At 39.2% G+C, this 12,231-nt stretch overlaps 1 protein-coding gene across 1 annotated transcript in view; it reads left to right on the forward strand.

Moving 5' to 3' along the window:
* The window catches only part of LOC127632043 (mediator of RNA polymerase II transcription subunit 17), a 35,760-nt gene that overhangs the window by 8,298 nt on the left and 15,231 nt on the right, over positions 1 to 12,231 (forward strand). The window lies entirely within an intron of this gene.

Below are 12,231 nucleotides of genomic sequence, written 5' to 3' on the forward strand. Positions count from 1 at the left end.
AGCAGACTTATAAAGCAATGGCTTATATGCGCTTGGCTAGGAATTACCCAGCTAATGATGTGATGATGTACAGCTGCTAGTCTTCCCGCTAGAACTACGCTGTGCTTCCATTTCTATCGGGAAGACACGCAGGCTTGAGTGAAGTTTAAGATGCCATTTATTTGATAAATGTAAAACAGGAAGTAATGTCTCTCTCTTTGGCATAGTCCCCGTCCGGCGGTCCGAGGGAGTTGTACCCGGAACCGTCATGTCCAGCCGGAGATAGGAGGCAGTGGCGAGGAGCCTACCCCCAAAAAGAGAGAAAGTAGTATACTACCCCCAAAAGAGATGATCCAGTTTGGTACAAATCAGGTCTTGTGTTGGGCGTTCATTCTGGAGGAGAAAATAAGAGATGTGAGCATCAGAATTGACATGACATTTGCGATATCTCTGGTATGGTTGTGTGAAGCCTTTGCAATAGGAAAGGTTTTAATTTTTTTGGGGTGTGATTTTGGGCTCTCCGTCAAAGGCCCCTGGTTGTGCAGAATCTGCCTAAGGCGAGCAGCGTGATATGCGGCCCTACGTTAGGCCGGTGGTGCTATGCAGTATCTTTGTTGAAAGACGACATTTGATATGAAAACCCTCCGACGAGGGAAGAGTTGTTTGAGGTATCTTTGCCGAAGGTGGACAACGTGCGTAAAGCCATACGATAATGGTGACGTTGCGTGCAGTCCCTTCGTTGAAAGATATTTGATATGAAAACCCTCCGACGAGGGAAGAGTTGTTTGAGGCATCTTTGCCGAAGGTGGGCAACGTGCGTAAAGCCATACGATAATGGTGACGTTGCGTGTAGTCCCTTCGTTGAAAGACATTTGATATGAAAACCCTCCGACGAGGGAAGAGTAGTCTGAGATTTCTTTGCCGAAGGTGGACAACGTGTGTAAAGCCATACGATAATGGCAACGTTGTGTGCAGTCCCTTCGTTGAAAGATATTTGATATGAAAACCCTCCGACGAGGGAAGAGTTGTTTGAGGCATATCTTTGCCGAAGGTGGGCAACATGCGTAAAGCCATACGATAATGGTGACGTTGTGTGTAGTCCCTTCGTTGAAAGACATTTGATATGAAAACCCTCCGACGAGGGAAGAGTAGTTTGAGATATCTTTGCCGAAGGTGGGCAACGTGTGTAAGCCATACGATAATGGCGACGTTGCGTGCAGTCCCATCGTTGAAAGATGACATTTGATATGAGAACCCTCTGACAAGGAAGAGTTGTTTGGGCATCTTTACTGAGAGGTGGGCAACGTGCGTAAAGCCATATGATAATGGCAATGTTGTCGTGCAATACCCTGTTGAAGGATATCCCATTATGGTGCCAGCTTTCCAGCGGCTGACTTTTGCAATACCCATGTAAGGAACCATGTTGAGATTATGGAAGCCTTGGCAAGGGGGGTAGACATAGTTATGCGCTATCCTTGCGAACAGTGGGCGTGCTTGAGTTGAATCGGATGTGCTGGGAGAGAGCTACCAACCACCACCAGATATGCATGAGAGCTTATGGCTGATGGAGAGTTGAGCTTGTTTGATGATTTGGGTTAGGTTGACCATTTCGGGTACGATTGGGGAGATCGGCGGCCGAGCATCTTCATTGTGGATTCCAGTATACCTCGAAGGGTGCCAGTAGGTGCCAGTTTGTGGAACTCCTGCGAAACGAGGGAGGGAGACAGAGATTACATTGAAAACCCAGGGATGTGTCTGGCTGGGATAATGAAGTTGCAGGAAATGCTCTGCCATGTCAGACGTCTCATAAGGAACATGATGGTTCGAGGGGGACCAGCCTTTATTGATTTATAGTGACGACTGCGGAATTGTCGCATAACTACGATGCGTTTGCGTATCTGAAGGAAACCCATATGACGCTGGCCGTGATGGTGGGTGTGGAATAATAAAGGTCTCTTTTAACTTCTCTTGTTGATGTAGCTTGCTGTAGCATCACAAAATGCAGCTGCTCTGGGAATGTATATTCTATTCCTGTACTCAAACATATATGTTACCCCATATAGGGTAAAGAACCATTTCATTGGAGGGTATAGTGGAATGTTGTTTTGCTGGACCATATAATGAAGTGCTATACAAATAAACGTGGAAGGATTTGATAGCTTGAGTCTCTGTGTCATATCTTCCCTCAGCTGAGCCGCATCGAGACAGGGATTGCAGATCAAGAAAATGTATTAAATACATTAAATGACGAAATTACCTAACGATGGGATTCATTTCGAGAGCGGTTGGAGCGTAGGAAGCTATATTGAAAAAGTATAATTCTGTCAATTTTCCTGTGAACCATGATCCTAGAAAGTAACCCCTGAGTCCTGTGGAGGGAGCCGCATCCATGAATTGGCACATTTCATCTGGAGATTCGCGGCAGCCATCATCAGGGCTTAAAGTATTCCGGCACCGTGCCGGATCTCCGGCGTGCGGCCATGACGGAAAAAAACCAAAATAATATTTGGGAACCTGCGCATGCGGTTTAATATTTTCGAGTCAATTTATTTCAACTACCAATCATATGAGAGGAACTCTCATTACGTTACAAGCCTATCAGAAGCAGAGAAGGGCGGGTCCTGGCAACACAGTATGATTGACACCCATACGTCAATGTCACGTTAGCGTTGTCGGTGAAATGGAGCACAAGTTTATGAAGCCTGGGGATGATGTCCTAGCAATAGATAAAGGACTCAAAAATAAATGGCGCTGGGTGTGGATTGAAGAAAGTAGAGATAGCGAGCCTTTTGGCAGTTGGTGCCAGAAACTGAGAGAGCCCGGGGCTTGTTTCTGCATGATTTGCTCGAGGAAGCTACTGTATGCCAGCAGCGGTAAGAAAGTGCTTGCTCGTCATGATTTAGACTCCGGTCATAGAGCCGCTGCCCGTGCACTCAAACTTACCACGACACACCATTGTCTATGACTGACCGTGTCTGCGATTTTAAAAATACGTGTGTGCACATTTATAGCAGAACATGATTTGTCATTCAAAATTTCGCAGCCACTGGTCACCCTGTGTAGAAAACTAGCAGAAGACAAAATCAACATGCGAGTTACATGAACACTCCATCTTCTGGTCCAAATATCTTAAAAAGAAAGAGTTTGCAGGACTTTGCTTACAACCCGAAAAAAGAAAAAAAAAAGTGATAATGGCCTTTATTTTCACTTCTAATCTTCAGTTTAGCAGATCAGTTCTTTAGCACTTTGAGCACTTGTTATTTAAGCACTTTAAGCACTTGTTATTGTTCAGAAGAAAACACTTTATTTGACATAGTACTTTTAAATAAATGGTGCAAAGCATAATCATCGAAGAGAAGTGAATCTGTCCATCTCAGTCTCAGTTTACCAGTTTAAGCTGTTGGTACTGTATTTTTGATATTATCGTCAATATGTGCAGTTTCTCTTCAAACACCCCCCACCCCCCAAAAAAAAAAGTTCAGGATCAAGATTTTTTCTCACTTTAACCCCTGCATCATCGATTGATAGGTAGGAGAGGTTGTCTACGGCATGAGCTAGTGTGGGGAGGCGGGAAACGAAGGAGTGGCCTTGAGGAATGATAAGCATGGCAAAATTGAGGTGGCCTGGTAGGGACTGGAGATTGCTTATGAGGCCCAAACTGACCAGAGAACGACATGTAAATAGACCTGATCCTGTCGTGTTTCTTTAGGCAGGAAGATTGCATGTTTAGAGAATGGAGCGTGATGCCTAGAAATTCAAGAGATGTGGCCCCTTTTTTTTTTTTTTTTCCTCTTTCTTCCTTCCTCGAGCTGGAGCAAATAGAGTGAGAAGAATCATGTCTCCGCTTCATAAGAGTTTTGTTGTTGGCTGTAAAAGTGAACATGGGAGTCTCATGTACTCCCAGCGTGCAAATCATTTTACACCGGACTGCTTTGTGAATGTGTCAATACAAATCTGGATCTTCAAAATGTGATTATCAAGCATGGATCAGTACCAACTCTTCGAGTCCCAGCTTTACGTCCTAAATATGCAAGTATCGCGCTTTATATTTTGTGAATATTAGCAAATCTCCTTTCCGAATGTGCTTGATAGCTGATTCCACGGCTAATGCGCTAAGGTTACCATTGTCTCTGACTGCATTCGTGGAGACCGGAGATACATATATATTCATACGTATATGGCTGAACTCCGGTATTTACACTGTCAATCATATTGGTTCTGATTTGTTGCGGGGGCTGAAAAGGCACGGCCCTCTTCCGGAAAGGGGGCGGGGAGTGGCAGCTCATTTGCATTTAAAGAGACATGCACAAAATCAGTGTGTTTTGATTCCACCCTAAAGATACATTTATAACATGGTATAGTAAATGATCCGTGGGGTATTTTGAGCTGAGACTTTGCAGATGCATTCTGGAGACGTCTGGGACTTATTAGGTCTCCTTTAATGGTAACAGATTATATTAATGAGCTTGATTCGGCACAGGATTTATCCAGTAATTGACAGACCTACTTACCTGCTACTAAAATGTAATGTACCTGACCATGCGCATTAGAAGGGAACGGCTCATATCGAGATGCTTTGATACTTAAAAGTAGTGTAGTTGGGCTGACATGACTGTTAGAATCTGGGCTTTGAAATTTGGAACATGGACAAAGCCCCGAGTGCTTGAAGATCCCCGGAGTCAGAGGTGCGTTGTCGTGCTTGCGATGAGAATGTGGAAGTACGTATAGAGTAAGAAAATGCTGCGTTTTTGGATCGGCATTAATGCGCCCTTGGAGGCGCTCGGTGAACATCACTCGAAATGTTGTGCCGAACAAAATAAGTTGTTTATTTCACCAAGGACCCTTACACAAGGCTTTGGTGAAAGCTATATTAACCTGTTGTTACACATTTGTTCACACTCGGGAGTGACGTCACTCTGCTTACATTTAATGAATAATTTACCATCTATATATGTAATTAATGTGAACCAATTATACTTCTTTTCAAAGGTCTGAGGGTTCAACGTTGATATCCGATCTCTGTTGCGTGATAGCAATCCTCCAGAAACAGCAATTTGTTTATATAAAAACATGTTCAGCACAAAATGGTTCCATTACTATAGATTCATAGTTCTCCAACTTTAAAAAATAAAAACATATATTAATTCTGAAACTTGTGAAATAAAGCCCAAAGTGTCTTCTTTCGAATGATACTACAACTGTGTCCATACTCCAAAGGCTCCAGTAAATACAATCATTTAGGTTCAGGGTGTTATTTTCATGGTTTGTACTGAAAAAGGGGGGCGCACATCGACGGGTTAAACTGTGATGCCGTGTTCCCTCGGAATGCCCACATCATGGACTTGGTCTTTCCTAGTGTCGTGGAATATCGCGATGAATCTCTCTAAGTTGTAAGAAAACTCTCGGAGTCTTGAGTTCCAGATGCCAAAATTGTAGTTTATTGAACACCAACAAACATGAGACCGGCCAGCTGTCCGTTCTGACTGTCTTAGTCCAAAACCTCCTCTTCTATACAGTTTGTTATCTGGCATTACCTCATTTCTGTGCCCCTTTGTTATTTTTGTAACCAATGGATACTATTTGCCACCATTATCTCACAGAGCCTTTTGATATCTTTTTACTGGTAGAAACTTGGCTTTAGTCTATCTTCAAGGTCCTTAGTCTCATTATTTTGTTACAGCTGGGTGCTCTTTGTGGCCTCTGCAGCATCAACACTTTTAGTAACCTCATATGCTCTCTCCTGGGTCACACAAAGGCCAGGAAACTCATATAAGTATTTTGATATATAAGAAACATACTGAGAATATTGAAAAATATACTATATATTCCCACCTCTGAGACTTAAAAAGTCTCACACTCTATTTCCCTCAAACCAGAGTGCAGTCACACAAGCTAGCCTGTCCCATTTCATCATGTAGCCAAAGTAGGCCACTCAGTCCACTATCCAATGCCATTTTTATGGGGCTGCACTCTGCAGAACTTGGGACCAAACCTCTCCATCCACACTTAACTAGGAAGCGCTGTTCCTGGGGGTGGGTGACAAAAATCAACTCATTTGTAATAAGCATGTGCATGCAAATATGAAGCCTTGCGTGATGTAGAGCACAATTGATTATCCATTGAGTAGAAGATATATATATATATGCTTTAACAAAACACTATTAAAAGTAACATAGTAATATTTATCCTTCGTTGCCAGAGGAACTCACAGACAATTCCGTAGCCTGAGCGCTATCTGGTGGTGTGTTGGAGCAGACAGCTGGTTTTTAAACCACCAGTTGAGTCTATTTGCTCTTGCAGCCAAGCACTGAGGTGCTCGTCGCTCCTGTCTTCAAATATAGCTCTTATATGTCTTCTCTTGGCAATAACTTCACATATACATTATATGGAACCATAATCATCAAAAATGCTACTTCTATTTGGTTAGATACAGTGTACTAAAGATATACTTCACCAATAAGTAATAAGTAATTGGTTACATTGATAATAGGGGAATATGTCAAAAATAACAAACAAAACACCCTCTAACTCCTTTCTTGAGATGCTACCTATTTTGTTATGTAAAATGAAAGTACAATAGTCTTGCTGTCTCCTTACTATCAAAAAACATGAGAAAAGTGTTCAAAAATAAAATTCCCCTTACATTGTTATTTTCTTGATTGCTTCTCAGTAAATCTCATCAAGTTCATCCAATCCTGGCCCAATGGTATATTGTCTGGTTGCTACACTTGTTTGTGCTTGTCATCATTGATACGGCTACCATTTGCTTAGCCTCCGTTCTAGTCATAATTGATCTCAGAATGGGTATAATACAACATAATAATAATAATGCAAATAGGGTCAGTCCCATAACTACTATTATACCTATTTTCATTAGCCCCAACTTCCATGAACCAAAAAGATCATCAAACCATTGCCCAAACCGCTGATCTCTCCCTACATTAGATTTAACTTCCTTTCTCAGGTCATGCAGTTTCCTCATCGCCTGGGTAAAAGTTCCTTCTGGGGATGTATTATTTGGTATGTATGTATATACAGCAATCTAAATCTAAACCTAATCACATTATTATTAAAAAACATTTCATCATCTAAATGCCATATTACTGCACAATTGCCCTTAAATTGTCCTACATTCGCTTTTCCTTTAGTTTTGTTAAAGCATTCATACTCCAGTTGATCGATTTATTTTATATGATAATGTGCTTTCTTTTTTCTCATTATCCACACGTACGTCTAATTTTCTGCCTTGATCTCCCCACCCTATCATCTTATACTATTTATCATATTCGGATGACCCAAGAATGCCAAACATTCTGCTGGGCAGAACACTGTTTTCCCTGTTTTACCACAATTTTTTGGCATAATACTCAGCGCTAATGCTTATAATCATACTGATTTGGGACTACTACAAATTTTTTCAATGGAGTGGGTGAGCACATTACACAGTTTGTCATTTTTGCTTGCTTAGCTGTATATCTGGCCCATTTATACCAGTCATTTTGATTTGCATATTGTAATAGTTCCTCTGTTCCTGCTGACTCTATGGGTTCCATATCATTTTCTAAATTTATTGGCTTTTTCAGTCTTTGGGTGATTATTTTGACAGGTGTCTTTTGAGGCGGATTCTTCGGTTTGTTCTGCTTAGCCAAATTGCTTATCCAGATTCTTTGTTTTTCGGGTTCACCTTTGTTTAGTGATCCAGGCATTCGCTTCTTTCTGATTTCTCGTGCTATGTTATCTAGTCTCTGCTCATTCGGGGGAATAATATTGAAGGTCTGAGATGTCAATTGTAGGAAATTCATCATACCATAGTCGTTGTGACAGTCCTTCACCTGGAGAGTGTGGGCCTTCCTTGATCGCCTGTCCGGTAGGCCCTGTATAGGAGGCAATACCTGTCCCAAATATGTTAGTAACAGCATCATCAACACGAATACCTCCTTGAGCTTCCATTCTTTCTCCATGTGCCACAACTCTTCCTCGAACAACTGCGCTTGTTGGCCTGTTTCATTTCCTTCAGTTGCTTCTGAATCTGTTTCAGCAGGACGATCACTTTCTTCTTGTCTTTCTCCTTCTTCACCTTCTTGGTCCTGTTCTTCTGTGACATGTCCTTCCGTCTCACTTTCTATGCTTTCCTGCTCTACTGCGGCACTTCAATCCCGTTTTCTGCCGCAGCGTGCTCTTCCCCTACTTTCGCTTGTCCTTCTACTTCCTCTTCTCTTTCCTCAGATTCTGTAGCCGGTTCCTGCTGATCTTCTTCTTCCTCGGGTTCTTAGTTTTGTGCTTGCTGCTCTTCTTTGTCTGAATCTTGCCTCGTATTCATCGTTGGGAAGTCCATATTCATAGTTTCTTCAATACAGTCCGTCAAGTGCTCTGTACTTTCTTAATTCACATTCTGGAGTATTTCGTTTTAGGTCAGCTTCATTGGAAAGGCCATCCAAGATCCCCAAGGCTGATTGTAGGGAACCCACTCTGCAGTATGCTTTCTTAGAATTGTTCATCTGGTGATCCTGGTCCTTCTTGGGACGTTTCTCTGGTAGGCCCTGTATTGGGGCAACACTTGTCCCAAGTATGTCAGTAATAACATCCATATTAATATGTCTTTCTTATTCATTGGTATTGTAGGCCGCAATTGTTTTCCACCTTCTCTCCTTCAGCGGGTCATCCTGTCCTAACTTGCTTCAATGATGGCAACAGTATGACTGTTTCATTTTATATGCATAAAGAACACTGTAATCACCTCATATGGTTACATGTTTTATATTAACTAACAATCATTACTCTCTGCATTCATTTGATTAATATATTAAATGATTTCCCTTATTAGAGTCATTTGCTACACACACATTTGTTGCATCTCATTTCTAGCACTAAATAACACATGGGTCCTCTGCCTCCTCCAGGCAGGAGCCAGGCATAGCCTGACTTTGTTCCAATTAAAAACATTAGATCATCCCTTTAGTATCTATACACAACATTTTTCATGGTCATTCACAGAAAGGGTCATTCACAAAAAGGCTATAATTCTCCACAGAGGAGGTAAACTACCACAGGTGTTCCTTATCTTAAAACTCCCTACTCATTCACTTATCACATACATTTCATTTCCTCCTGTTTCCCAAGGACTCTCAATGTCTGTATCACATTAATTAATTTTCCCTGCAAGCTAAGCTGTTTTTCATAGTTTCAGACTATATCAGAGTAATTCAGAGTATTAAATCAATAAAAGAATGATCAAATATATAACATATCATTGGAGGAATCAATTTCCTCCCAGTTTGGTCTTTCTGTTGCATTGGGCCATTTACATTGATCAGTACTTCATCTGGTTTTTTATTTAATCAATGGTAACACACAATATTGTATTATTCCCCTCTCACAAATTGTTGTTTCAATTATTATACCAATTGTTGCCAACCCTGCACCCTATTTCTTAATTAATTCCATTTATATTGTTACAAACAAACAAGATAAGCAATCTTAATCTTTAGTCACCACCTTGTATCTTTTCCATTCCTCATTACTTTTAAAATGTACATGAGTTCAATTAAATCATAAGTAAAAGTAATATATCATCTTCCAGTCTAAATTCATTATCTTATAAACATTCCCCATGTTTGTTTAATACTTCTATAAAAAGTCAAGCACTCCTTTGTCTGCAACGGTTCTCAAAACTTTACCACCAAAATCAATCTATAAATAATCCTCTACACAGGGTATGATCCCCTGATAACACAGTGACAGAATGCTTAAAATGCAGTCGGGTTCAGTGGAACTTTCAATTTTTTTTTTTTTTGGGCAGGTCTCTTCTAGACCTCCCCTTTTGATGCTTCTAATCTAAGAGCATTCATCCACTTCCTTAAAACCCTTTCAAACCTTCTTGGGCGGTGACGCCATTGTCAAGTCTTACTCGTCATTGGGTCGTCAACTCTTGCCCCTGGTCTTGATACTGCTCAGTCCTCAATCCTTAATAATTTGGCATCAGTAAACAGATATTATCTTTTTCAGGGAGTATCACCAGAGAACCGACACAGCCAATGGAACATCTACAAATGCTTAAATATGGAGACAATTCAAAACATGGTTAAATCCAAAAAAGCATTATTAAAAATTCATCAATCTATTAAAATTGTCCAAAGTAAAAGTAAAATATGCTAAAATTGAACTCATTTATAGATAATTAATTTCCATTCAGATTTTATTTCTGCTACTTTAGCAAATGTTACACAAAACTATGTATCATGGTGGGGCCTAACATCAGATCAGAGCCTCTCACGCTTCTAGAAAGCTTAATTTAAAAACATCACCTTAATTCAATAATGGTCTCTAGATAGTTTTTGAACCTACATTTATTCTTTCAGATGAATTTTCAACTTAATCTGTTGTCTTCAATATAAACCCTTAACTTTAGATTGCCCTCTGAATATATAAAATCTTTAATCATTGATGAAGAGAGCTGTTTGAACTCCTTCATATCACTCTATCTAACATTATTGTCAAGGCACATCATTCTACATATAAAAAATAAAATCAAACCAAAATAAAATGAAATAAAACACTTATGAATATTTCTTCAAATTCTGCTCTTGTGTTTCTGTTTCAAGCAGACACTTATCAATTTTAGACTGAGAGTAAGAAGGGGGGGGGGGGCATTCCACTCCTTCACACTGTTTCTAATCTCATTACAGTTATTTCTTATTTTTTCATTTTACAATCTCACAATAATATATTTAATTTATTCTTCAACAGTAGAAAGTGATATTTATAATAACTGATTATAGTAACTGCTTTCAAACTTTCTCATTGCACACCAACAAAAAACTACTCTCAACTTACTTCCTTCTGTCCATTCAAACAACATACAAATAACCTTCTAATCTTTAATAAAACAGAACACAATGTATTTTTTGACATTCTCTATATAATCAATTCAACTTATTTTTAGACTTCTGTTCATGCAGAGCTTTACATTTACAACACCTATCTTATTATTCATATATTATAATCCCTTTTTATTGTTAAGTAATAATTTGTTATTACTACTTTCTCCATTTCTTACACTTTCTCAGGTGAAGGAACTTCCATTCTATCTAATAAAATAATATAAATCAAGTTTTTAAACTAACAGAAAAGTAAAAGTTTAAACATAATAAAGTATTAAAGACAAACATATCTAAAAACATATCTCTTTTCTTGTGTTTTGAAATAATTGCTCAGTAAGATGCACTACGTACTTTTAATTTGTCATGACTCTTACATTATTTATTTTTTATTTTTTATCCAAATGTTTCATCATCTTTTAACAGTTATCATTATTATACCTCTAAAATTACACTTTCATGTATTAACTATGGCAAACTAAAATAGTAGTAATAGAAATAGACACTCAATCAGCACTTTGTAGCACACACTAAACTCTTTTTTTTTTTTTTTTTTTATTATGAGGGTACTCTCTGGAAAATTTGGGGGAGTAACCAATCCAATAGGTAACTCTATAACTTTGCCACATGTTTGTAATATTTACTCTTCAAATCAATAAATCAGTGGTTAGCTGCTGGATTTAAATTTAGACCCTCAGAACAATTTAGACACGGGCACTGAACCCCATTGATGGCATTCTGGAAAATCATAAAGTGATCGTATAGGACTGAAATAAACTTTTCCAGAGAAATTTGAATCCACATTATAAATGGCACATCAATAATGATTACCAGCAGTAATGAGTGCAGGAGGATATATCAGATCAGTCACATCATTTTCAGTCTTCTTTGTGTCCTGATTTCCTCCTGCAGCATTAGTAACTTCTATAAAATCATCTTTCTCAGCCGTCTGCAATGGTGAGAAACTGGTTCCAGAATGAGTTAGTGAAACAACATACACATAATGATGACAAAAGAAACAGAATAGACACATAAATATTAAGTTATTAACATTCATATTTGAGGAAGTTATGATGTTCAATTTAATCTTAACCTTTCTCCATGGGCTTCACCCGCCCCCAAGACCAATGTTTAAATGATCCAAATCATTCTTAAATTTATTTTCCTTTAATTTTAGTCTCAAATGCAGCTTCTCAGTGTACCTATGATCAACCAAGACCTATTCTGTGTATACCAAACAAAAAATAAATAAAATAAAAATAAAATATCTATCTATCTGCTATCTATCTTTTTCTAAAGTCGGGGCCCCTTTCTGTCTGTCTGAAGACATCAAGAGAGGCCTGTTTCCCCTCAAAGTCATCCTCAATGTCTTCAT

Source organism: Xyrauchen texanus, chromosome 38 (genome assembly GCF_025860055.1).
Source record: "Xyrauchen texanus isolate HMW12.3.18 chromosome 38, RBS_HiC_50CHRs, whole genome shotgun sequence".
Lineage (NCBI taxonomy): Eukaryota > Metazoa > Chordata > Actinopteri > Cypriniformes > Catostomidae > Xyrauchen > Xyrauchen texanus.